The 22,488-nt window shown below is 47.7% G+C and overlaps 1 long non-coding RNA gene across 1 annotated transcript in view; it reads right to left on the reverse strand.

Moving 5' to 3' along the window:
* Positions 1 to 5,445: 5,445 nt before the first annotated feature.
* Positions 5,446 to 22,488, reverse strand: part of LOC115096493 — a 68,726-nt gene continuing 51,683 nt past the window's right edge. Inside the window, exon 3 of the long non-coding RNA XR_003858088.1 lies at positions 5,446 to 6,116. This is a non-coding gene — a long non-coding RNA (uncharacterized LOC115096493). The remainder of the gene's footprint in view (positions 6,117 to 22,488) is intronic.

A 22,488-nucleotide genomic window follows, 5' to 3' on the forward strand; every position in this document is an offset into this window, starting at 1 on the left:
AGATGACATTGAGGACCTGAGTGGCGATTCGTCTTATGAAATGCTAATTCTTCATTCGAACAAATTTAGTTTATGCCTGGTATATTGTCTTCCTTCCCTGTGGCAACAATATATCTCCTCTTTTTTTGAACAGTTAATTTCCTTCAAGGCTAGCCTGAATAATATAATTATCCTTGGAGATTTTGACTTACATATTGACCTTGATCCTATTCCAGCACACTGTTCTCTGTTTCTTGACATCCAATCTTCTCTGGATGGGAACAACTTATCCAAGAACCGATTCATGAGGGTGGTCATATCAAGCCTATATCAACAGATGTAGGAGTTCTGTCACAATTCAGTCAGTCCCATGGTCCAACCATTCCCTTATTATTTTCACGGCCCACTTTCCAAAGCAGCTCTTCATGTGACCCTGTTCTTTGCAGGGCCATGTTGATAGCCAGGAATTTTCAGATTTGATAGAAGCAGAAGTCTGCTTTTTTCATCCAGATGTGCTGCAGCAGTCAAAAAAGCAAACAGAATGTTGGGAATTATTAGAAAGAGAATGGTGAGTAAAACGGAAAATTTCACAATGCCTCTGTATCGGTCCATGGTGAAACCACACTTTGAATAATGTGTACAATTCTGGTCGCCGCATCTCAAAAAAGATATAGTTGCGATGGAGAAGGTACAAAGAAGGGTGACCAAAATGATAAAAGGGGATGGAACAGCTCCCCTATGAGGAAAGACTAAAGAGATTAGGACTGTTCATCTTGGAGAAGAGACAGCTGAGAGGGGTTTAAAATCATGAGAGGTCTAGAACGGGTAAATGTGAATTGGTTATTTCTCTTTCGGATAATAGAAGGACTAGGGGGCACTCCATGAAGTTAGAATGTAGCACATCCAAAACTAATCGGAGAAAGTTCTTTTTCACGCAACGCACAATTAAACTTTGGAATTTGTTGCCAGAGGATGTGGTTAGTGCAGTGAGTTTAAAAAAGGTTTGGATAAGTTCTTGGAGGAGAAGTCCATTACCTGCTATTAATTAAGTTGACAGAAAATAGCCACTGCTTTCACTAGCATCAGTAGCATGGGATAGACTTAGTTTTTGGGTAATTGCCAGGTTCTTATGGCCTAGTTTGGCCACTATTGGAAACAGGATGCTCGGCTTGACCCAGTATGGCATGTTCTTATGGTGTTTCCAGTTTAGAATCTATATTTTCTAACACAATTGATAAAATAGCTTCTCTTCAGATGAAATGAAAGTCCCAGTCAAAATTTCTTCCATGCTTGACTCCTGTAGTTAAGACACCGAGAAAGTTACTTCGTACAAGTGAGCTTAAGTGGTGTAAACTACGAAACGACTTGCCCAGGACGTAAGGGTAACGCGACTATAGGGTCCATTTCATCTATTTTCTCAATACCTTTTTCCATAACACAATTGCATCGGCTGTTTTGCAAAACAGGTTTCTTTGCCAACAGCAGTACTTTCCGCTCACATAATCTGTTATATGTCTTGGCAAGGCACTCACCTCAGATCATCAACAGAACCATAGTGACATCCATTGATAATAATTTCCCTGTTATCTTATGTATGTAGTGCAATACATTTTTCCAGACCTGCTTGATAGGAGGGCAGGACCAAAATTGATGACCTAAGGTGCTCACTTCTGTTTGCCACTTAATACATTTATCAGACTGAGAAATCTTCAACAATGTAAAACCTCATTAAAATCTTATATTGAGTGTCATGTAAAGTTACATTACTTGCAAGAGATTTTATTCTTGGAAAGGATTTAGCATATTGGAAAGAACTCAGCTCCAGATCTAACTTTTGTTTCCAGTGTAACCATATATTAATATACTTGGGAAGCTCTTCATTTTCTGCTAAAGACTTGTAAAGGGATGAGATCAAATGACATGCATGATCTTCAGTCAACTAGGTCCATTAAAATTCTCTATTACAATACTGCAATTTTTGCAAATCTAAAGGGTTCATGTAGTGTCTGATAAGCATAAAAATGCTTATGTTCCAGCTCTAACTGGTTCAGGAGGTCCTGGAAATGTATCACTTGCCCTTCCTCATCAAGTAACTGGGAAATTATTTGCAGTCCCTTAGCATTCCAAATATTAAAAGACAGCTGATTGATGCCCCAGTATAACATCTTGATTACTTTTTATGGGTAAAAAGTGTGATATTCTATACTGAAAATGGGTCTTATTGGGTCCGACGGAGGGTCCATCAAGCCCAGCATCCTGTTTCCATAACCACTGCCAGATTTTTAAGACTCGGGTAAACAATATACTTCCTTGAATACCAGCCGGGAGTGCAAGCTTTCTAGTATGGATAATATATCTTATATCAAATGGCAGAATTATCCGTATTCCTTCACTAGAGGGAGATAATAACTTTCTTTAATCTTTATTAAAATTTGTGAATTGCTTAATGTAAATCTAAGCAATGTACAAAAGAGCAAGCATAAACGTGGAGACTCACAAAACAATGACACATAAAACATAAATCTCTGTATCAATCTTATATGTTACTCTGCTCTTAAACCTTGAATTGACAAGCAAGATTAATAATAGGTTTGCTTTAACAAAAGTGTCTTTAACAAAGCCTTAAATGTTTTTAAACTGTCTGACAGGTAAAGTGCCTCTGGCAAACAGTTCCAGACAATAGGGGCTGCAGTGGAAAAGGAACGGTCCCGTGTTGTATTGAGCCGAGGATGTCGTAGTGTGGGACTATTCAGGAGAGCTCTCTGGGAAGACCTCAGCTGACGAGAAGAGCAATTCACATGTAGCAGTACCTTGCACCAAGGAGAGGCTAAGGAAGAAAACTGTAGTGCCAATCTTATACTGTATCCGTTGGATAATTAGTAACAAGTAAAGTTCAATTAAAACCTGTATAATTTGGTCCTAGCACTTATTACCAGATATTAAGCGAGCTGCAGCATTCAAGAGTAACTGCAATAGTTTTAGCATCTTTGCAGCGATACCTAAGTAGATGGAATTGCAGTAATCAACCAGGGCCAAAATACAGGCCTGCACAATTGTCCGGAAGACAGGCTTGTCCAGCGGATGTTTTAGGCCACTTAGTATTCAAAGCTTTTACTAAGCTTGATTTAGTAACTGCTTTGATTTGCGAATGAAATGTTAAAGAGGAGTCTACATTCCTAGTCTATGTTCCATGAGTCTGCAGTGTGGTCCGTGACCAGCCCCACGTGCTGTGTAGGGCGCCTGTGGGATTCACCTTCGTCGTCCTAAGTCTATGTCGGTGTTCCTCGTCTCCACGTTGTCTAGTCCCAAGCTCCACATTCCAAGTTCCAAGTCTTCAGCTCCACGTTCCAAGTCTTCAGTTCCACGCTCCATGTTCCAAGTCTTCATCTCCAAGTCCCAAGCTTCACGTCTCCACATACCAAGTCCCAAGCTTCACATTTCTACGTTCCAGGTCCCAAGCTTCTCGTTTCCAATTCCAAGTCCCAAGCTTTACGTCTCCACGTTCCAAGTTGTCAGCTTCATGACATACTCTTCGAGAGTTCTCAGCTCAACATCATCCTCCTCAAGAGTCCCAAGTTCCTTCTGACTCTTTGTGCTCTAGCTCTGCTTGAACTCTCCGATGGTTTCAGTTCCTAGTTTTAGCCAGAGACCTATGTGGTAGCCTGTGTTCCTAGTTCCGTCCAGCTCAGCTCCTGCACACGCACCTCACCATGGGTACGACTCATGTCCCTACCTGAGCCGTCCTATGGCCCAAGGGCTCCGCTCTCCCATGAGCCAAGTGATGCTCGCCGAGCCCACACCATCGGTCCCTGAGCACTCGCAACAGTTCTGTTTTCCTAATAGGAGGTGTATTAGAGTTTAGGGCCTGGTGTAATATTTTAGTGTTACCTTTACATATGTAGGGTTGTTACTGTTTGAGTGTATTCCATAATGTAGGTGTAACTTTGTTCGGATTGGTTTGTGTGCATTATTGCGGATCCTGGGACTATGTTAGGTGCTATATTTCTCTTTCCATTTCTCCAGGTTTGCACTGCAAGAGAGTGGCTTTTTTGAGTTTCCATTCCAGTTTGTCTCCATATTTATAATTTGTGATCTTTCTGTACTGGGTGAAGATCAGTTTTATGTGTGTGACCGAGATGAGGTACTTTACTAGCATGTAAGCATTTCTATCAATCTTATTTGTTGTGTTTTCTCAATAGGACATACTGTGGTGGTAAATTATTATCTTTTCATAAGAAGGGCTATTGTGCTTGGTAGTAAAGGGAGTTTGTTTTGCTTTTACTGAGATGTCACCAGAACAAGAAAATATTTTTGTATGGTGAGTTGCTCTGACCCATTGTTGGGCGTCAAGGGGGTTCCTGTGGATGCAGAGTGGATGTTTACATTTAGCCTGATGTCAGTCATGTGTTCAGTGTGTCACACATGTGAGAACCATCTGTCAGGTGTGTCCTAACAGAAAAAGGTTGAGAACCACTGATTTAGCGGATTACATTCAGGTATTGTTGCTACTAGGAATCCTCTGTGCTTATCCCACTCCCTTTTAAATTTCGTTGCTCTTCTTGTCTTTACCTCCTCTCCTGAAGGGTATTCCAGGCATCCACCAGCCTTTCCATGAAAAAATATTTCCTGACTTTACTCCTGAATCTAACCCCTTGGGAACTCCATGTCAGGACCCCTAATTCTATAAAAACCTTTCCACTGGAAAGGTTGATTCGTATGCATTATTAATACTTTTATACTTTTCAAGTATTTGAAAGTCTGTGTCATATCTTCCATGTTTCTCCTCTCCTCTAGGCTTGGGCTGCCTGCCTGTCTCTGACTGCCAGCATGTGAAATGAGAAGAAGAAGTGCACCCACATTTTTGTGCTCGGTGTAGAGTGCATATGACTTGTGCGTGCTGAACTCCAGCAACTCCTCTCTTTCACAAAATGTCACAATTACAGGGAAATCCTCATTTGGAAATAATCTGCAATTATTTTCCTTTAATTCTTCCTTAGCTGAGTTCTTAAATGACCCCAGTGAGCTGCAGAAATGGGATGATACTGGAGGGGATGGAAGTAAAGCAAAACAAACAGCTCCTTTGGCTGGGCAGGAACACCTGAAATTAAAATTTGATTGTGAAATTGAAACCTGGAATAAGCAAGAAGGGCAGGTGGTGCACAAAGGAGCACGACAAAGGAGATCCTTTGTTTGCTCCTTCATACGCAATGAGGAGCAATGAGCAGGACATTTTACCAATGTGCCCATCTAAAGACTCAGATTATTGTTCTATTTCTGTTATCATGAATCAAGGGAGATATGGTGACCTCCATAGCATTGGCCACCTGCAGAGAACTCTCTGTCATCTTGCCTAATTCCTATTCAATGCTCCCTTATGGTCTCCCCCTCTTATCCAGCAGATGTTTCAGTAATAATTCTAAATGCTTAAGCTGTTAGAAGAAAATTACATATTATTCATGATTTAATTATGACAAACAAACCTGATTTATTTTACATTACAGAATCTTAGCTTTTAAATAACAATTTTGTTTCTTTTAATCAAATTAGTCCCCCTGGATATCTAGTTGCTTCCCAATCAAGGAAGATGGGGCAAGGCAGTGTTCTGTTGACAGTTCACAAGGAGCATTGGAAGATGACCATTGAGGACCTGAAATGCTAGTTCTTCATTCGAACAAATTTAGTTTATGCCTGGTATATTGTCCTCCTTCCCTGTTGCAATAATATATCTCCTCCTTTTTTGAACAGTTGATTTCCTCCAAGGCTAACCTGAATAATATAATTATCCTTGGAGATTTAGACTTACATATTTACCTTGATCCTATTCCAGCATATTGTTCTCTGTTTCTTGACATCCTATATTCTGTAGGATGGGAACTACTTATCCAAGAACTGATTCATGAGGATGGTCATATCCTGGACCTTGTATTTTGTAATCAAGCCTATATCAACAGATGTAGGAGATTTGTCACAATTCAGTCAGTCCCATGGTCCAACCATTCCCTTATTAGTTTTCATAGCTCACTTTCCAAAGCAGCTCTTCATGTGACCCTGTTCTTTACAGGGACCATGTTGATAGCCAGGAATTTTCAGATCTTATAGAAGCAGAAGTCAGCTTTTTTCATCCAGATGTGCTGCGGCTGTCAAAAAAGGAAACAGAATGTTGGGAATTATTAGAAAGGGAATGGTGAATAAAACGAAAAATGTCACAATACCTCTGTATCGCTCCATGGTGAGACCACACCTTAAATACTGTGTACAATTCTGGTCGCTGCATCTCAGAAAAGATATAGTTGCAATGGGGAAGGTGCAGAGAAGGGAGACCAAAATGATAAAGGGGATGGAACAGCTCCCCTATGAGGAAAGACTAAAGAGGTTAGGACTGTTCAGCTTGGAGAAGAGATGGCTGAGGGGGGATATGATAGATGTATTTAAAATCATGAGAGGACTAGAATGGGTAAATGTGAATTGGTTATTTCTCTTTCGGATAATAGAAGGACTAGGGGGAACTCCATGAATTAGCATGTAGGACATCTAAAACTAATCAGAGAAAGTTCTTTTTCACTCAATGCACAATTAAACTCTAGAATTTGTTGCCAGAGGATGTGGTTAGTGCAGTTAGTGTAGCTGGGTTTAAAAAAGGTTTGGATAAGTTCTTGGAGGAGAAGTCCATTACCTGCTATTAATTAAGTTGACTTAGAAAATAGCCACTGCTATTACTGGCATTAGTAGGATGGGATCTTCTTAGTGTTTGGGTACTTGCCAGGTTCTTGTGGCCTGGTTTGGCCTCTGTTGAAAACAGGATGCTGGGTTTGATGGACCCTTGGTCTGACTCTGCATGGCAATTTCTTATGTTCTTATGTTCTTATGAGGCACGGATGCAGAAAGGCAGAGCAGCCAACAGCTACTGGATCTTCATGTTCCATTCACTTATCTTGCCACTCGCATGGCAAATCTGGATAGCCAAGCAAAGGCAGATTAATTTTTAGGAACACTAGTTTCTCCATCAAGTGTAGTGACAGCCTGGAGCGAATTGGTCTTATGATGTTTTCTTCATGGAAAACACTCTTTCACTAGGGACATTCATTGGTGGACAAGAGAGATAGCACTGAGCCTCTCTTGGTAGGACTGGCCAGTGAGACCAATATGCCAGCACATCTGTCTCCATGTCCTCGAGGGTCTCTGAGATCAAATCTCAATGGCATTCTAACTGCCTTCTCCTTTGGTGGTATTGGACATGAATCTTTCTTCCCAGCTGCTTTAGCGATTGCCTGGGACAGAAGTGAGGATTGTTTCCATTTTCTTGTGGAGGGTGTGCTTGGTGGCGATGACAGGGTGCTGCTTGACTTGCACTATTGTCTGACATGGCTAGTGATGGTTTCCTCCTGTGCTACATCCCTCTTCTGCCTCAGCCTCTGCCGCTCTAGTTGTCAGACCTCCTCTGTCTGTAAACAGGAGGTTTACAATTGGAATGACATCTCCCAAGGTGGTGTTTGTAGCACTCAGCTCCTCTGTGACAGCTTCAGGATTTTCACAAACTGTCTCTTGACTGATCAATCATGATGTCTTAGGGGAGCCTGCACGCCTATCTCCATTTCCCGAGACAGATCATGCAGGGGTGTCTGCTGCTCCACTAGCCTCTGCAGCATTATGAAGGTTGAATTCCAGTGGTCATTTCTAATTCATCCTGCTTTTCATGGAGAAGGTCACCTGCCTTCATGCTTTGGTCGAAGTGTCCAGCTATTTTTCTACACTTATCTAGTAAGTCATGCAGGTATGCACGCTCTGTATCTCTGGACCCCAGCCCCAGAGCCTCCTTCACTGCTAGGTGCAAGGTGTGAGCGAGGCATCGTACACCTTGATATCTACCATCGGATACTGCCTTGACCATATTAGAACTATTATCGGTGAAAATAAGCCTGCATTGAGGCTTCTGGCTCTCTGATCCAGCTGCCAGCCCTCCAGCATATCTCAAATTGCTGCTAAAATATTGGCAGAGGTATGGGAACTGTCCGCCAGGTGAGTGTGCAGCAAAGCCCAGCTGTTGCTCCAGCCCCTATGGATCTGCTGCCTGCCCCTGTTATGAATCCTGGTGCCCGCGGGTCTCCCCGCGAGCAGGCTCACTTACCACATTGCTTCTTCTCCTGACGTGGCATTGACGCCGACGTCGGGCCTGCCTGCACGGCCGGAGCCGCGGTCTTGCCTTGCCCACGCGCCCCGGATGTCCTTCTTCACCACGGCAGGAGCAGCGGACTTTGCTCCACCATCTTTGCGGCGCAGAGGCCACATTCCCGGGCTGGAGTGGTGGCGGGAGCTGCCCCCGGGGCTTCCTGCAGCGGCTGGAGCTGCTGCCGTCTTCGGCCTGCGTCTCAGGCCAGCCCTGCTTCGTCACACACTGCACGTCGGTGCAGGCCGCTGTCCGCGGTCCTGCAAAGCTTCCTGCTCCTCCTAGGCGTGCGGCCGCGCCTCTCTTCTGTATTGAAAGGGCCAGGCACAGGAAGTGTGCTGGGCCCACCTAGGGAGTGGACTTCCTGCTTCAGCCCTTTAAAGGGCTGCTTCGTCAGTCTGTCTGTGCCTTGCATCAGAGTTGCTTCACTCTGCTTCACAGTCAGGTCTTCTTTGCCTTCTCCATGGAGTTCTTGTTGTCACGTCTCGTCATGCCATGTCAAGTTAAGTCTTCGTGCCTGAGGTCCTCGTCCAGGTGTCCTGGTGTCTCGTCTTGATCCTTCCTGATGTTCCTAGTTCCTGAGTGTCTTACCCTTCTTGGTCTCCTCAACGCTCCTGAGCCTTCTGGTCCTGTTGGCCGGACTCCCTCGGAAGATGTCTTTCCCGGGTTGGAGTGGCCTGCAGGTGGACTGGTGTCCTGCGCTCTTTAGCCGTCATGTCCTGGATCTTCCCTGCGCTTGTCCCATTCTCCTCGTGGTCCGTGACCAGCCTCCTAGGGCTGTGTAGGGCGCCCAGTGGGACAGAGTGGTCTGCGACTCAGTCCCGTGGGTGGCCTGAGTAGGGCGCCCTGAGAGACAGTGCAAATGTCCTTCCTTCCAGCCTCTGGTCTCGTCTGGTCTTCGTCAAGTTCCTCGTCTCGTCTGTGATGCCGTTGCATCAACCCAAGTCTCGTCTGTGATACTGTTGCATCAACCCAAGTCTCGTCTGTGATGCCGTTGCATCAGTCTTGGTGTCATGCCCTCGTCTCTGATGTCGTCTGCATCAGCCTTGGTGTCTTGTCCTCGTCCGCGATGCTGTTGCATCGATCCTGCTGTCATGTCTTTGTGTCAAGGTCCGTCTGCCCTCATCCTCAGGCTGGGTCTGCTGCTCCATGCTGTTCCATGCAGCAGGTCCGAAAGGGCTTGGAATGGTCGGAGGACCATTCACATTCCAACATCATCTGTTGTTGGCCATGGGAGCTTACAGGCCTGGCGGATGATAGACCGTCAGCCATGCTGGAGTACGCCTTCAACCCTCGGTTCAGCCCTGAAGGTCTGGGCTTGAGCTGAGGCCCAAGGGCACACTAAACCCCGAGTGGGGCTTGCCATAGTGCCCCGCCTATGTAACAGAATGCAAGGCCATGTGCCCGACGATGTGCTCAGCAATGGATCCGCCTTGTTTTAGAGTCTTGTCTGTGTTCCTGGACTGGTTATGGACCGAAAAATTTTTTTCAGGATTTTTATGTATGCGACCTGCTGGAGGCGCCAGCTTTGCCATTGTTACGACCTGCTGGAGGCGCCAGCTGTCTGGATTTCTTTTTGTAACGACCTGCAGGAGGCGCCTGCATCCAGACCTTTTTTGTCATCATGTTGCCAGGTTGGGGTTTTACGACCTGCTGGAGGCGCCTGCACCCCTACTGGTTTTGCTGGTTTTTGTTTGCCCGCCCCCAGGTCTTCTTGGTATTTCTTGGTGCTTCTGTTTGGGTTTTTGGTTGTTGCTTGTTTCTGTTTTTCGTCTTTGCTTGTGGTTCGTTTGTCTGTGTATGGTGTTTGTCATTTGTGTTTCTTGGTGCTGTTGGCTTGTTTGTTTTTGTGTCTGTTTGTTTGTGTTCATTGTTTCTTTGTGCTGTGTGTTTTCATTTTTGGTTGTTTGGTTTGTGTGTTCCGTTTGTTTTGTTTGTCTGTGGTATGCTGCTATGTTGCTCTTGTGTTTGCGCTGTCTTGGTTGTGGTTGCGTCTGTGGTTGCTGTGGTGTGTTGCATGTGTGGATACGTTGCTGCAGTTGGTTGGGTTGTTGTGTGTTGCTGTATGTGCCTGTGGTGTGTGGTTGCTGTGGTGTGTTGCATGTGTGGATACGTTGCTGCAGTTGGTTGGGTTGTTTTGTGTGTTGTATAGGGTTGTTTGTTGCTGTATGTGCCTGTGGTGTGTACCGTGTGTGGCTGTTGCTGCTGTACGTAGTGGCGCATGTTGTGGTTGCTGTGTGTGGTTGCTCTGTGTCGCTGCTGCGTGTGGTTGCTGTTTGATGTGTGGTGTTGCGGTATGTTGCTGCTGTGTGGTGTTGTGTTGTTTGGTGTTGTTTGTGCTGTCTGTTTGTTTTTGCGGTTTTTCGTGGGTTGTCTGTTCGGTTTGTGTTTTGTTTGTGCGGTTTGTTGTTGTGTTCCTTTGTATTATGTGTTTTGTTTTGTTTTTTGTTTTTGCTTGTTTGTGCTGTGTTCCGTTTTTGCTTTGTTTGTATTTTGTCTGTTGGCTCGCTTGTGTTGTGTTTTGTTTTGTGCGGCTCGCTTTTGCTGTGTTTGTTGTTCTGTTTGGCTCCTTGTTGACCGTCACTGTTGTGTGTGTGTGGCTGTGGTTGTGTGTGTTGCTACCGTATGTTGTTGCTGTTGGTGCGCTAGGTTGGTTGGTTGCACTGTATTGGTTTGGTAGTGCTGTATGTTGGTGGGTGCGCTCGTTTGTGCTGTTTGGTTGGTTGCTTGTGTTGTTGGTTGTTTGGTTGCGCTGTGTGCTGTGTTGCTTTGGTTTCGTGTGCGGCTGCTGTATGTTTGGTTGGTGGCGTTGTGTTGGTTGGTTGCACGGTGCTGTGTCGGCTGCTGTGGGTTGGTTGTGCTTGTGCGTGTGGCTGTGTGGTATTGTCTTGTTTGTGCTGTGTGGTTTTGTCTTGTTCTTTTGTCTGGTTCTTGTGGTATGTCTTCTTGTGTGTTTCTGCTGTTCTTGCCTTTTTCATGCAGTTCCCGGAATTACCAGCTTCCATTTTTTGGACCCTCGAATACCTCCATCCGGTATGGACTGATACCCTTATCCTCGAACTGTTGATAGGAGGTTTGAGGAGGGGGGCTTTGAGGAAGGGGTACTGTTATGAATCCTGCTGCCCAGGGGTCTCCCCGCGAGCAGGCTCACTTTACCACATTGTTTCTTCTCCCGACGCAGCATGGACGCCAACGTCGGGCCTGCCTGCGCGGCTGGAGCTGCGGTTTTGCCTTGCCCATGCGGCCCGGAGGCCGCCCCGGATGTCCTTCTTCACCATGGCAGGAGCCGCGGACTTTGCTCCACCATCTTCGCGGCGCAAAGGCCGCATTCCCGGGCCGGAGTGGCGGCTGGAGCCGCCCCAGGGCTTCCCGCAGCGGCTGGAGCCGTTGCCGTCTTCGGGCCTGTGTCTCAGGCCAGCCCTGCTTCGTCACACGCTGCAGATCGGTGCAGGCCGCTGTCCGCGGTCCTGCAAAGCTTCCTGCTCCTCCTAGGTGCGCGGCCGCGCCTCTCTTCTGTATTTAAAGGGCCAGGCACAGGAAGTGTGCTGGCCCCACCTAGGGAGTTGACTTCCTGCTTCAGCCCTTTAAAGGGCTGCTTCGTCAGTCTGTCTGTGCCTTGCATCAGAGTTGCTTCACTCTGCTTCACAGTCAGGTCTTCTTTGCCTTCTCCATGGAGTTCTTGTTGTCACGTCTCGTCATGCCATGTCAAGTTAAGTCTTCGTGCCTGAGGTCCTCGTCCAGGTGTCCTGGTGTCTCGTCTTGATCCTCGGCTTCCTGATGTTCCTAGTTCCTGAGTGTCTTGCCCTTCTTGGTCTCCTCAACGCTCCTGAGCCTTCTGGTCCTGTTGGCCGGACTCCCTCGGACGACTTCTTTCCCGGGTTGGAGTGGCCTGCAGGTGGACTAGTGTCCTGCACTCTTGAGCTGTCATGTCCTGGATCTTCCCTGCGCTTGTCCCGTTCTCCTCATGGTCCGTGACCAGCCTCCTAGGGCTGTGTAGGGCGCGCAGTGGGACAGGGTGGTTCGCGACTCAGTCCCACGAGTGGCCTGAGTAGGGCGCTCTGAGAGACAGTGTAAATGTCCTTCCTTCCAGCCTCTGGTCTCGTCTGGTCTTCGTCAAGTTCCTCGTCTCGTCTGTGATGCCGTTGCATCAACCCAAGTCTCGTCTGTGATGCCATTGCATCAGTCTTGGTGTCATGCCCTCATCTCTGATGCCGTCTGCATCAGTCTTGGTGTCTTGTCCTCGTCCACGATGCCGTCGCATCGATCCTGCTGTCATGTCTTCGTGTCAAGATCCGTCTGCCCTCATCCTCAGGCCGGGTCTGCTGCTCCATGCTGTTACATGCAGCAGGTCCGAAAGGGCTCGGAATGGTCGGAGAACCATTCACATTCCAACATCATCTGTTGTTGGCCATGGGAGCTTACAGGCCTGGTGGAGGGTAGACCGTCAGCCATGCTGGAGTACGCCTTCAACCCTCGGTTCGGTCCTGGATCCATCTGAGGCCCAAGGGCATACTAAACCCATTATACAACAGCCCCTACCTCAGCCAGGTCCCAGCAGTGTGCCGTAAGACAGAGGAAAGAATGTGAGGTGTTTGTGGATGTCCATATGTCACTTGTAAAATGAACACTACTCCTCTGTGCCTTCACCATTAGCCCCTGCTCCTGCTACGAAAATGTTTCTACAAATTGGGGATGATCTTGTTGCTGAAAGTGGTCCTGGAGGGCATTTTATAGTTTGGTGCTAGAAGCTGCAGCAAATGCCTGAAACCCAAGTTCTCAATGACCTGCAGGGCCTGATCTTCTAAAGCAATCATCTCACCAATAGTCCTAGTCACCACTTTTGATGCTGCCTGCCTCTTTCCCCATGACAGTGCCACCGAACATCACCCCATTTCCTCCATCTATTTGTTTATTTATTTGGGCATTTTATATACCTTCGTTCCAAGAGAAGATCATAATGGTTTACAAAAGCAACATTCACATTATGGTTCAACACAACATCAAAACAAGTTAACTAGATTGTTAAAATAGTAATTTGGTATACACAAATTCCTTTCCAATAACTTTCACATAAAAGTCAGAGAGTTGTCTTAATACACTTGTCATCTCTCAATAATTGTCGTTTGTCCATCTAACAGTATCTATGTTTTTAATATTGTAATTTTCTGCATATTATGTTAGACCATACACATTTTTGAAAAGCCATACTTTCAGCTCACACTTGAAGCTCTTTCTTTCTGTTAACAGAGAATTCCACAACATGGGGCCCGCTATGGAAAACATTTGGTCTCTTATTTGCATTAGATGTGTACTCCGTGTTGTAGGCACAGTTAATAGTCCTTTGTTTTGCAATCTTAGTGTTCCCTGTGGTGTGTAAGATTGGAGAGTCACGCCTAATAAGCAGGGGTTTCTGTCACTGATGATGTTAAAAATTAATAATTTATAGTGGATTCTTGATTTTACTGGCAGCCAGTGCAGAGCAATCAGTTGAGGGGGTGATGTGGTCAAACTTCCTTGTCCCTACTAAAAAAGTCTTGCTGAGGCATTTTGTAGTAATTGTGATGGTTTTAATAGTCCTGAAGGTAAGCCTAGTAATAGTGAGTTGCAGTAATCTATGTTTGAGAATATTAGTGTTTGTAAAACAGTTCGGAAGTCTTGGAATGTTAGTAAAGGTTTCAGCCGACATAATATTCACAGCTTGGAGTATCCTGTTTTAATTAATTTGTTTATGTGCTTTTTCATTGTGATGTTCTCATCAATCTGTATTCCTAGGTCTCATACTTGTTCAGAGAGTGTAATGTGAAAATTACCCAGGTCTAGAGGTGGTGGTTTAACTATAGATGGGTTTTTCCTTAGCCACACAATTTCAGGTTTTTTTGTGTGGACCAAGGAAGAGGCGAACTGGAACATAAACCACCTGGAAGCTCGAGCGGTCAGACTAGCTTGCCTGCAGTTCAGCCACAGGCTCCTGGGGCAAGCGATCAGGGTGATGTTCGACAATGCCACAACGGTTGCCTACATCAACTGCCAGGGAGGAACCAAGAGCCATCAGGTGTCTCTGGAAATAGACCCCCTTATGGAATGGGCGGAGTTAAACCTACAAGGAATCTTGGCCTCCCACATCATGGGAAAAGGCAACATCACAGCGGACTTTCTCAGCAGGGAAAGCCTGGAACAGGGGGAATGGACGCTGTCGACCAAAGGCTTCCAGCTCCTAGTAAATCTCTAGGGCCTTCTGGCCATGGACCTACTGGCCACATCTCACAATGCAAAGGTCCCCTGGTTCTTCAGTCACAATGAGATCAGCACTCCCAAGGGATCGACGCCCTCGTCCAAACCTGGCCAGAGGAGGACTTACTGCATGCCTTCCTCCCATGGCCTCTACTGGGCAAGATCATCCGCAAGATAGAACACCACAGTGGTTTAGTCCTCCTAGTGGCCCCGGAATGGCCCAGACACCCATGGTACGCAGACATGCAGATGCTCCTCCTCTGTACCTCCCTCCACACAGGGACCTTCTCCAGCAGGGCCCGATTCTTCACGATGATCCGTTTCAATTCTCTCATATGGTCTGGCCCTTGAGAGGGCTTGCCTGAAGAAGCGTGGTTACTCAGCAGCCGGGATTGTCACCTTGCTTCGCATGCAGAAGTTCTCAACGTCCCTGGCATACATATGGATCTGGAGAATATTTGAGGCCTGGTGTGAGGGACGTGGGATGTCCCCGTGAATGGCCAAGATCCCCATGATTCTGGAATTTTTACAGAATGGCCTGAAGAAAGGGTTGTCTCTCAATGCCCTCAAAGTCCAGGTAGCAGCCCTCTCCTGCTTCAGGGCCGAGGTGAACGGAAACCGTCTGTCGGCACATCTCCCTATGGAACCTCAATCTAGTATTGGACTTCCTAGCAGGGCCTTACTTCAGACTGATATGCAGTTTGTTGCTACACCTATTAACATTAAAGACGGTATTCTTGGTGGCAATATGCTTGGCCCGTAGCATCTGGGAACTACAGGCACTGTCCTGTTGGGAACCATTCCTTTGATTTACGCCAGGAACAGTATAGCTTTTCACTGTCCCCTCCTTCTTACCAAAGGTGGTCTTGAAGTTTCACTTGAATCAATCCATCTCCTTACCGCCACCGGAGGGACAAAAAGACACGGAAGACTCCCGCCTTCCTTTGCCATCTAAACGTCGGGAGACTCTTAGTGCAGTACCTGCTTGCAGGGGAACACATAACCCATTGGTCCTGAGTCCATCTGTCCACAGTAAGAAAAATTAAAAACCGGTGCACAAGACAGATCACTTGTTTATTCTTCACAGTGAGAATAAACAGGGTGAAGCCGCTTTACGAGTTACTATAGCTCGCTGGATCAAGGAAGTAATTAAGGCAGCTTACATAGAGGCAGGGAAGCCTTCACCCCTTCAGGTCAAAGCTCATTCTACTAGGGCCCAGGCAGTATCCTGGGCGGAAGCTAAGCTACTGTCGCCCGCCAACATCTGTCGAGCAGCGACATGGTCTTTCCTGCACCCCATCTCCAGGTTCTTCCACCTGGAAGCCCAGGCTCGAGAGGACACAGCCTTTGCAAGGGCGGTGCTAACAGGACCATTGGCAGCCTATGTTGTGAGGCCTGATCGCGATCGCATGCGATCGGGCCTCCCTACCTCTCTCTCGCAGGCTGGACGGGGTCCCTTTCTTGGTGGCCCGCAGGGCACGGGCCGCAGCGTGACGGCAGCCTGCCGTCAGAAGACAGCGTCAGGAGAGCCGCAGCTGGCCCCGCCCCTTAAAGGGGCCGGGCCGCGAAATCGAGGCCAGCCCCCGAAGAGGACGTCATCTGAGAGGGAGATTTAAACTCCCTCGGTGAAGACTTGGATGCCTTCACAACTGGTCTTGTGGTTTGCTGTGTTCGTGCTGCGGCGTTTACCTCCTGACTCCTGCTTGTCCTGACTTTGCTTTGCCTGCTGCCTGCCTGGACCCCGGATTGGACTTTGACTTTGCTTTGCCTGCTGCCTGGACCTCGGATTGGATTCTGACTTTGCTTGCCCGCTGCCTGCCTAGAACCCGGACTGGACTTCACGCTGCCTGCCTGCATTTGGTTTTGACCCCTGCCTGGAACCTGGACTGTGTGTCTGATCCTTGGCCTGTACCCGGTCCACGCTGTGACCTAGCGGAGGGTACTGAAGGGTTGGCTGTTCCGGGATTTCCACCTTCCGGAGGCGAAGGGCACCAAGTTTCCTCAGGTGGGTGTTCATTCGCTCCGGGTCAAGGGTCCACTATCATAACAGGTTGTGAAGGCCATGGACCCGGTGGACCTGTCCGGTCTTCAGGCGATTCCGGGCCTCGCCCAGCAATTGATGCAGCAGCGTCAGCAGCAGCAGCAGCAACAACTGAGCTTGGAGGCACTAACGGCCACTGTGGACCGTCTAGCTTGGCGTCTGGAATCACCCCATGGAGCCGAGGCCGCTGCTCCTGCGCCGCCTCCAGCTAGTACTTCTGCCTCAGTATCTCACTTGCCTGCTCCCCCTCGCTTTTCCGGAGAAGCCAAGGTATGTCGAGGATTCCTTAACCAATGCTTCATTAGATTTTCATTACAAGGACAGCAATTTCCTAACGACCAAACGAAAACCTCCTTCATCATCTCCTTGCTCGACGGGAAGGCCATGGCCTGGGCCTCCCCCCTCTGGGAGAGGGCGGATCCGATCCTGAACAATCTGTCTAGATTTGTTGCGACTTTTCGCCAGGTATTCGATGAACCAGGAAGGCTAGCTACAGCGTCGTCTGAACTGCTTAATCTGCGTCAAGGGTCCCGTACATTGGCTGATTTTGCCATTGAATTCCGCACCTTGGCCTCTGAAGTAGGGTGGCAACCGGACTGCCTACGGGGCATTTTTCTTGAAGGCTTATCTCCCCGCATCAAGGATGAACTCGCGGGTCGAGATCTTCCCGAGGACCTGGATGCGTTGATCGACCTGGCAGGCCGTATTGACCGACGAATCCAACAGAGGGCCAAAGAAGCGAAATCCTCTCGTCGATTGTTCCCCTTGGCTCCCAACTTCTCCCGTCCGTTGGTGACTCCTGGTACGGCTGAAGCTCCGACTGAAACAAAAGAGGAACCTATGCAGTTAGGAAGAAGTCGGCTGACGGTGGAGAAGAAACAACGTAGAAGAAGGATGGGGTTGTGTTTATACTGCGGCAATCGAGGACATCTTCTTGCTCAGTGTCCCGAGCGGCCGGGAAACTACTGGTCCTAGGCGTCTCTGAGGGGCAGACCCTAGGGAGCAATCTTGCTCCTCAATTTATAGTACCTGTGACGATTCAATGTGATGCGGGGCCTTTCACCACCCAGGCCCTGGTCGATTTCGGAGCCGGAGGAAACTTCATTTTGGCAGAACTGGTTCATCAACTACAGATCCCGACATATCCTCGTAAGATGCCATTATTTCTTTCTTCCATCCGAGGTGAGAACCTCCCCGGATGGATTACTTCCTGCACGGCGCCTTTACCTATCATCACCGGAGCGTTGCACCACGAGAAAATTATTTTTTTTGTCTTATTTATTTTATTTATTTAACATTTTTATATACCGGCCTTCATGAAAAAAATTCATATCAGGTCGGTTTACATGTAACAAGGGGTATAACTTAAACAACCATATAACAAGAGGCAAAAGATACATATAACAAGGAGGTATTAACTTGGAGGGCTAGGATAGCCGGAAAATATAGGACAGCATAACTGAGTAAATTAGATGATGCAATAATATAAGAAGGGAGGCATAAAAATGCCTAAACTTGGGGGGGGGGGGGGGGCGATTAGTTAGGAGTCAGTGTCCGGTCTGGTGGAGAAAATTGTTGGATGTGCAAGTTAGGGGAAGGCTTGGAGGAAGAGCCATATCTTGGAAAAAGATGTCCACCCAGTGGTACTGGGTCTGCCCTGGTTACAAAGACATTCTCCGACCATTGACTGGGGTACTCTACAAATTGCGGCATGGGGGCCAGATTGCCATGGGACTTGTATCCAATGGACGCATCAACCTGCGATACCTGTAACTACCACTAAGATAGCAATACCACCTCAATACTCCGATTTTGTTGATGTTTTTTCTAAAGAGAAGGCAGATATTCTACCCTGTCATCGGAGATTCGATTGTGCGATCAACTTACTCCCTGACTCCATTCCCCCTAGAGGGCGGATTTACCCACTCTCGGGTCCAGAATCACAGGCCATGTCAGATTACATCAAGGAAAACCTTGCACGAGGATTCATTCGTCCTTCCACGTCCCCGGCGGGGGCAGGATTTTTCTTCGTACCCAAGAAAGACGGATCGTTAAGACCATGTATAGACTACAGGGGGCTTAACGCCATCACATGCAAGGATCGTTACCCCCTTCCTCTGATACCCGAATTACTAGACCAATTGCACGGTGCTAGAGTTTTCGCGAAACTGGATTTGCGTGGAGCTTATAATTTGGTCCGAATCAAACCTGGAGATGAGTGGAAGACCGCATTTAATACCCGTAATGGCCACTATGAATACCTGGTTATGCCATTTGGACTGTGCAATGCACCTGCTGTCTTCCAGAATCTTATGAACGAGGTATTTCGGGACATGCTATATAAACAGGTGATCATTTATTTGGACGACATCCTGATCTATTCTAAGGATCTGGTTACTCATCGCACGGACGTTAGACGAGTTCTTCAGCGGTTAAGAGAGAACCAATTATTCGTGAAGCTGGAGAAATGTCTCTTCGAAAGACAATCTATACCTTTCTTAGGTTTTATTGTATCCACCACTGGTTTTCTGATGGATCCAGAGAAAGTGGCCTGTATCCGTGACTGGCCACAACCTTTGGGACTTCGGGCCATCCAGCGTTTTTTGGGGTTCGCTAATTTTTATCGAAACTTCATTCCACACTACTCCCACATCATAGCACCCATTACGGCATTGACCAGGAAGAGGGCGTACACCAAGAAATGGTCTCAAGAGGCCATACAAGCTTTTAAGGATATCAAATCCGCTTTTCTTCAGGGACCTTGTCTTCATCACCCAGACCCCAATCGTCCATTCATTGTGGAGGTTGATGCTTCCGAAATAGCTGTCGGAGCAGTTCTCAGTCAGCATTCGGTCCGAGGGGCGTTACTTCCCTGCTCCTTTTTTTCTCGGAAGTTTTCACTGGCCGAGAAAAACTATGGTATCGGCGACAAAGAGTTATTGGCCATCAAGATGGCTTTTGAAAAATGGAGGCAATGGCTGGAAGGGGCTCAACATACCATCACAGTCTATACGGACCACAAGAATTTGGAATATCTCAACCGAGCTCAAAGGCTCAATCCTCGACAAGCCCGCTGGTCATTATTCTTTTCACGTTTTGATTTCATTCTCCGATACCGTCCAGCCACCAAGCATTGTTGCGCAGACGCTCTTTCTAGGTCTTACGAGACAGAAGACTCTCCTAAGACTCTTAATTACATCATAGATCCGGCCAAATTGATGCTTGCGGTTACCGAGACGGTACCCCCTGGTAAGACTGTAGTACCACTTAGGCTTCGTCCTAAGGTGCTTTCTTGGACACATGACTCCCTTTTGGCAGGACATCCTGGGAGAGCAAGAACGTGGGAGTTTCTATCACGCTACTACTGGTGGCCTCAGATGAAAAGAGATGTGCAAGCATACGTTTCTTCTTGCCCAAAATGCGCCCAGCAGAAGCCTTTACCTGGTCGACCCTGGGGCCTCCTCCAGCCCCTGCCACCTCAAGAACCTTGGACCCATATCTCCACGGATTTTGTTGTGGACCTTCCACCATCTGGCGGGAATCAGGTAGTCTGGGTTGTAGTCGACCGGTTTTCAAAGATGGCCCATTTTGTGCCGTTATCCAAGTTGCCCTCTGCTCCTGAACTGGCGGACCTATTCTCGACACATATTTTCCGCCTCCATGGACTTCCTCTGCACATTACCTCGGACAAAGGACCTCAATTTACGGCCAAATATTGGAGTGCGCTTTGCAAAACGTTTGGCATCCAACTTGACTTTACGACTGCCTTTCATCCGCAAGGTAATGGCCAGGCAGAGCGAGTCAACAGAGGATTAAAATTGTTTTTACGGCTTTTCGTGAATCATCGCCAGGATGACTGGGCCTTTCTGCTACCCTGGGCCGAATTCTCCCATAATTCTCAGGTACACTCAGCCACTGGACAATCACCATTTCAGATTGTTTTTGGGAAACAGCCATGACCCCCTCTACCTCTACCACTTACGGTGGCTTCACCAGCGGCTCAACTATCTGCACAGCAGCTCCAGGAACTTTGGGAGACCACCAATGCTCGGCTTCGCAGGGCGGCCGAAACTGCTAAATGTATAGCTGACAAACATCGCAGACCCGCTCCACAGTTCAATGCAGGAGATCGGGTCTGGCTTTCTACCCGTCATTTACGTCTTTGGGTTCCGTCCATGTGCCTCGCTCCCAAATACATCGGACCGTTCTTCATCTGCAGACGTCTGGGTCCGGTTACTTATCGACTATGACTTCCCTCTACTCTTCGGATCCACAATTCTTTTCACGTTTCGCTGCTCAAACCTCTGGTTTCTTCCTCATTTCATGAACCTCCACGTCCACCTTCCACTGTCATATCTGAAGAAGACACCATCTATCATGTTCGGGAGATTCTGGACATCCGTCGCCATCATAGACGATGGGAATATTTGATCGCCTGGGAGGGGTTCGGTCCGGAGGAGAACTCCTGGGAACCGGTGGTCAATATATTGGACAAGTCTCTACTTCATCATTTTCACATTGCACATCCAGATAAACCAGGTCCGTCCAGGAGGGGGCGAAAGAGGGGGGGGTACTGTTCTGAGGCCCGATCACGATCGCATGCGATCGGGCCTCCCTACCTCTCTCTCCCAGGCTGGACGGGGTCCCTTTCTTGGCAGTCCGCGGGGCACGGGCCGCAGCGTGACGGCAGCCTGCTGTCAGAAGACAGCGTCAGGAGAGCCGCGGCTGGCCCCGCCCCTTAAAGGGGCCGGGCCGCGAAATCGAGGCCGCCCCGGAAGAGGACGTCATCTGAGAGGGAGATTTAAACTCCCTCAGTGAAGACTTGGATGCCTTCACAACAGGTCCTGTGGTTTGCTGTGTTCGTGCTGTGGCGTTTACCTCCTGACTCCTGCTTGTCCTGACTTTGCTTTGCCTGCTGCCTGCCTGGACCCCGGATTGGACTTTGACTTTGCTCTGCCTGCTGCCTGCCTGGACCTCAGATTGGATTCTGACTTTGCTTGCCCGCTGCCTGCCTAGAACCCGGACTGGACTTCACGCTGCCTGCCTGCATTCGGTTCTGACCCCTGCCTGGAACCTGGACTGTGTGTCTGATCCTTGGCCTGTACCTGGTCCACGCTGTGACCTAGCGGAGGGTACTGAGGGGTTGGCTGTTCCGGGATTTCCACCTTCCGGAGGCGAAGGGCACCAAGTTTCCTCAGGTGGGTGTTCATTCGCTCCGGGTCAAGGATCCACTATCATAACAGCCTACCGCCCCATTGGGGAGTAGCTTTTGTACAACCTATTGATCCTGAGTCCATCTGGCTACACGCCCACAGCTGCCCAGGAGAGGTGCCAAGGAATCGCCCATGAGGCAAACCTCGATTCCATATGAATACAGGTAAGCCGTTGCCCTACCCCTAGGTTGAGTACACTGACGGTCTCCAGCTTCTAATCAAGTTTTTTAATCAAGTTTTGATAAGCAAGGGTTTAATCAAGTTGTATCCAAATTCTAATCATGTTCTTCGATATATATGTCCACAATGGCTTTTTGAAAAGAATACTGAAGAGCTGAAATCACTGCAGAGGTGTATGTAGGGTGACATCAGCTTTGAAACCTGACTCTGTCTCCCATCTGCTAGCAGGGGAACACATAACCCACTGGTCCTGAATCCATCTGTCTACACTAAGGAAAATTAAATTATCAGGTAAGTAATTTCTCCGTTATCTTAGTTGGGGGATTCACTGTTCTCTGTCTAGCAAATCCCCTACCAACAACTGTGGGCTTCCCACATCTGTTGCCTGACTTGATGGATTATTTTTTATCTGCTGCAGTGCTGAACAAAAGATGTCAATTAATCTTTATTTCTGAAATTTTGGTGGATTGATGTGGCACACTGTGATTCTTCTCTGTGTAAGATTGAATAACACACATGGAATACACTACAGTAGTACAAGAATTTTAGTACTTTGCTCTGCTAACTACAGTGCACACAACACACACAGAAAAAGCAAAGTATAGCGCTGTACTATATGTGTGAGCACTGCTGGTAAAACAGAAGTGCAGTGAGTGCACTGGTAATTTAGTGCAGTAACA

The sequence above is a fragment of the Rhinatrema bivittatum genome, chromosome 8 (genome assembly GCF_901001135.1).
Source record: "Rhinatrema bivittatum chromosome 8, aRhiBiv1.1, whole genome shotgun sequence".
Taxonomy (NCBI): Eukaryota; Metazoa; Chordata; class Amphibia; order Gymnophiona; family Rhinatrematidae; genus Rhinatrema; species Rhinatrema bivittatum.